Genomic DNA, 5,826 nt, shown 5'->3' on the forward strand with positions numbered 1-5,826 from the left:
GGGGGGAAAGGCTGGACATCGACATTATTTGGCATTATTTACCTTTTGAGTCTTACAACACCTTGACTACCGACTGTGTGCCAAGCATATTAAAGGCTTTTGTAACAGATTGCAAAAATGGCCACAAATTCTTCTTGACAATGTGACTTTTCAGCTCCTCCCATGAAGGGGTAAATACCTGAATGCAGATAGACAGACAGAGCCAAATACCCACTCCTACCCCTTCAGAACCCCTAGTAGAAAAATAGGCAAATGCACAAGCAGGGAATTCATAAGAGAACAAATACAAATGTCCAAAGATGTTCATCTTCAATAGTAACCAAAGAAATAGAGATTACTGGTAAAGTAACAATGAGTCACATTTCTAAACATTTTAAAGTTTAATAAAAAGTTGGCATTGGCAGAGTGTGGAAAAATTGGCACTCTTTTTTTTTTTTTTTTTTTTTTTTTTTTTTTTTTGGTGGTAGTGCATTCGGCACAACTTTTCTGGTGGACAGTATGAATCAAAATTGCAAATAAGAATATTATTTGTCCCAACGATTCTACTTCTGAGACTTCCTCCTAAGGCAACAATCAAATGTTCAAAGGTATATTTATAAAGCTCCTCATCACTGAAAAATTGGGTATGTCCTATATATCAAATAGTAAGGGTTTTATCAATTAAAATAAGGCACAAGAAAAAACTAGACAAGGAAGCAACTGGAACTCTCAAAAATTGCTGATGGGAATGCAAACTGGTACAGCCACTTTGGAAAATAGTTTGGTGGTTTCTTACAAACTTAAAAATACACAAGCAATCCTACTCCAAAATCTTCACCAGATAAATAAAAACACTTGACCACATAAAGTCCTGTACATGAATGTTTCTTCATTCCGCAGCTTTATTCATAATCACCGAAAACTGCAAGTAATCCAAATGTCCATCACCAGGTGAATGAAGAAGTACATTTGTTATGTCCATCCAATGGAGTACTACTCAACCATAAAAAGGAATAAACTGTTGCATTCAACCACATGGATGAACCTCAAAAGCATCATGCTGAGTGAAAGATGCCAGGCTTAAAAGCTTACATATTATCTTACTGTATTTATATAACATTGTCGAAGATGCTCAACCGAATGGATGGATGTTGGAGAAGATTCACTACAAAGGGGCCCAAGGGAACGTTTTGGTGTGATGGAAATGTTATATAGATTGGTGTTAGTTATGAGACTATGCATTTGTCAAAACTTGTTAAACTGTATACTTTAAAAGGGTGAGTTTTTCTGGATGTAAGTTATACCTCAATAAACCCCACTTTAAAAATCAAATGTTCTCCAATCGTTAAAATTTATTTCTTCATCTGTTTGGTGAAGTGAAAATATGGATAGCATATATTAAGTGAAAAAGTTGAATTAGCATTTCAAATAAGATAGTTGCACACCCATATTCAGAGCAGCATGATTCACAATAACCAAAAGGTGGAAGCAACCCAAATGCCCGTTGGCAGATGAATGGATAAACAAAATGTGGTATATATTACAATGGAATATTACTCAGCCTTAAAAAGGAAGGAAATTCTGACACAGGTCACAACACAGATACTGGTAAACCTTGAGGACATTATACTAAGTGAAATAAGCCAGTCAGAAAAAAAGACAAATCATTCCAGTTTTATGAGATACATACAGTAGTCAGAGTCATGAAAAAATAAAGTAGAATTGGAGGGGGGCGTATTAAGGAGAGGGGAAAGGAAGCTTAATTGGTATAGAGGTTCAGTTTTGCAAAATGAAGAGTTCCGGAAATTGGTTGAACACATTGTATATGTATTTAACACTACTGAACTGCACACTTAAAAATGGCTGAGATAGCTGCCTGGCCAATGTGCTCAGTGGTTGAGCATTGACTGTGAACCAAGAAGTCACCAGTTCGATTCCCGGTCAGGGCACATACCCAGGTTTTGGGCTTGATCCCCAGATGGGTGTGCAGGAGGCAGCCAGTCAATGTTTCTATCTCTCTATCCCTCCCTCTAAAATCAATTTTTAAAAAATGGTTAAGATGGTAACTTTTATGTTACGTGTATTTTATCACAATTTTTTACAAAGCTGTATTACACATCAAGTTAGTGGTGGGACATGTGCATGAATGAAGCACATTGAAATGGTCACAGCTGTTCTCTCTGGATGAGGGTGACTCTCACTTTTTGTAGTTTTGCTTTGTTTTAAAATGAGCATGGCATTTCTTACAATCTATCACTGTCTCATTGTTTACTTGTTTGTCCTCTTCCTACTTCCTTCTAAAGTACAGACTCCTTGAAAGTGTTCATTGCTGAGTCTGTAGTGCCTGCCTAATTCAGAGCAGGCATTCACTAGTGAGTATTAAAGAAATGAATAAATACATTGGGGAGGGGAAGTTACTTCCAACTTGGGAAATAGCCTTTCAGGCATCGGAGGAGGGAGAGGCTCATAGAGCTGATTTCAGAGCATTACTAAGCGTTGCCATTGGGAGCACTTTGGCCCCCCCATAATCTTCATAAGTAACCTGTCCAGACCATCTTAAATAAACATACAGTCAAAGTACAGTGGGCCGGGATTTGCTCTGCAAAGGCATCTTCAAGATTAGACTTTGTTCAGCCGAGCCCATCCTTCCTGTTACACCAAAAACAGTGGAGTCATCTTTGACCCCTCTCTTTCCTTAATACCCCACAGTAAGTCCATAAGCACATCCTCTTGGCTTTCGCTTTAAAGATGTCCAGACTTCAGTCTCTTCTCACCATCTTTAGCTGCCAACTGGTCTAAACCCCTGTTGACCTTGGGTCATTGCAGTAGCCTCTGAGTTTATTGCAACAGCCTCCTAATTATGTCCCTGCTTTTGCTCTCGCCCCCATTCAATCTGCTGCCAACAAAATGGCCAGAGAGATCCTGTTAAAACCCAAGTCATGTCACTTCCCTGCTCAAACCCCTCAGTAAAATCCAAAGGCTTTCCAGTGGCCTACAGGGTCCTGCCCATCCCATTCCACCCATTTTTTGTTACTTCCACTTACATTAACTGCATCTCTGGTGTGATCCTGTAATTTATCATTCAAGCCAGGACACTCTTGATAGTGAAAAGAGGCAATGTTAATAATTATTCATTGTGCCAGGGCAACAAGCACAAACCAGCACAGTCCTGGGCAAACCAGACATATGCCCCTCTACTCATCTCCCATCCTTTGTGCACACTGAGCCAGCCACCTGGCCTTATCATTCCTGTAATACCCCAGGCACTCTCCTGCCTCAGGGCCTTTGCACTTATTCCTCCCTCTGCTTTGCATTTCTTACCCAAAACATACACAGCTCATGCTCCCTCACCTCATCAGCCCTTTCCCCAATGTCACTTCCTCAGTGAGGCCCACTGTCACCACCAGTCTAAAATTGCAACCCTCCCCCCCCAACCCCCACCAGCACTATCCATTCCCTTTTCTGCATTATTTTTCTTTCCAGTACTTATTACAAACATATACTTGACGTTTTTTTATTATCAGTCTCTTTACTAGCTCATAAGTTCTACGAGGGCAGAAGTTGTAGTACTTTTATGCCCTAATGTTTTCCCAGTGTGGAGAACAGTGCCTAGTATACAAGGTAGGTTAATGATAATAAATACTGCAATAATAAATAATAATATGAGAATAAACTCTGTGTTTCATATACTCACAATTGTAAGCCTACGTTTGCCTATTTCTATATTAATGCTCGATAAATATTTTTGAATATTTTTTTAAAGTTTACTTGCACTCCTTTTTAAACAGGCGGCAGTCCTCTTGTACAGAAATTCTGAGCAGGTGGCATTTGAACTGGGCCATAAAAGCCACGCTTCACCCACCACCCAGGGCAAAGTGGTGGCCGGATTACCCTCTGTTGGACCACACCTGCATCCTGGGGTTCTGCAGCACTTTATTGGACAGGCAGCCTCCATTGTGAGGTAGTTCTGGTTTCCCCCTTGCCAGGGATAGGGGAGCACTGGGCCTGGCCCCACATCCAGGCACCGGGACCTCCAGTCCAATGGTGCCTTCTTCCTCCCAGTCACACTGTTCACTTTAGCGCTAAAGTGGGAGGGGCTGAAAAATCCAGGCAAATCCTGGCATGTGGCCAATCAAATGCAAGGGGCACTGAGGGTCCTCCTGAGATGAGACTCTCATAAGTTCCCCCAAAGCCAGGTGAGGCATAATCAACATCAGCTTCCCCTGCCACTAGCGCTTCACTGATTCACAAGCTCAGGCTTCACCCAGGGCAGGCACGCTCAAGAATTAGGAGCTAGCATCTCAGGCCTGCAGCCCTGGTTTCTCTGAAGAAAAACCCATGGAAGGCCGGTTCGAGGCTGTTACAGGACTTCGCCCTGAGCCACCTCCCCACCATGTCGAAGACTTCATTGCTTCAAAGGGACGACAGTGAGTCCAACTCCCTGGATGATGGGTCCAAGTCAGTCTCCGAGAGCAGCAGTAACACCAGTTCAGAGAGTGTCCATCCTGCTGAGGAAGCCAATAGATTGTCGTAAGTGGCTGCACTGCCCTTCCAGGTCTGAGGTCAAGCGCTGCAGCCTTCAGCTCTGGGCCACGTCTTCCTACTTCTCTCTTCTTTACACACTTATCCCCAGTGTACAGAGGACGAATGGATGAAAGACAGAATCTTCAGAATCTGAGAAGGTTCATCCGTGTGGCTCTGGGTATTACACCTGTTGCCCAGTTTTTGCAAAGAACCCAGATAGAGTAGCCATCCAGCATGAGTTTCTGGATTCCAAGAACAATTCTGTGTCTTAGGCTGGCTGCTCTTTCTGCCACAGTTTCAAGCTGCTCTCCTCTCTTGCAGCTATTAGTCTTCATTTTCTCTGTTTCTTCCTCTCTCTCCCTGCCTCCCTCCCTCCCAACAACAAACCCATCCAGGTAACAAAAGGTCACGTCCTAGCCTTATGTCCCTACTTTTCCTGCCATAGACTCAGATACATGGAAATTTTTCTTAGGACTTTATTGCCAAGCAGACTATTACCTAGTAATCAGATCACATAATTGCTGTGGGTATAATGAGATTATAAATGACAATACCCAGTGTTGATAGGGTGTCAAGAAATGTCCTCCTCTCTCATGTCCTTTTGGTATCTTTGTAGATGACAATGTTGTAATGTATTACAAATCCTAATGTATATTTATATAAAACATACAAATACTATTTTGCATATGCTTTCTTTGAAAATACACACAGAACTGGCAGTCGTGACTGCTCTGGGGAAAGAATTGGGAGACAGAGAAGGGAGATATAGGTATGCATGATGATTTTATTGAAACACTGATTATAAGGTTGACAATTCCGAAACAATAAGAGATCATTTAAATAAAGTATGTACACACACAATAGAGTAAATACAGCCATTACAAGTGATGAAGGAAATCCATGGTTGTGAAAAATGTATAGGACATACTATTCATAATGAAAATTAATTTAGGATATAGTATTATAATGCTTCTCCTTGTGTAAATGGTGTGTGTTTAAAAGCAAATAAGGATGCCCAGAAGATTGTCAATCAAAATGTTAGGGGTGATTGTTCCCATTTGGTGAAATTTTGGCATTTCCTTTTATAACACCAATGTAATATTTTTCAAGAAAAATATAAATATATATATATATTTTTAATTCCCAGGAATTCCTCACATGTTTTATTCTCCAAGGCCCTAATCTATGAAGCTGTTAGCTAACAGCTTCTCCAAAACCTTGTCTCACCTTTCCCAGGAGACCTGATTCAAGTGAGACCAGACACCACTCTGGGAAAGAAGTGAGGGAAGGAGGGAGAAAGAGCAAATCTTTGGGGAAAATTAT

The sequence above is a fragment of the Plecotus auritus genome (genome assembly GCF_963455305.1).
Source record: "Plecotus auritus genome assembly, chromosome: 6".
Lineage (NCBI taxonomy): Eukaryota > Metazoa > Chordata > Mammalia > Chiroptera > Vespertilionidae > Plecotus > Plecotus auritus.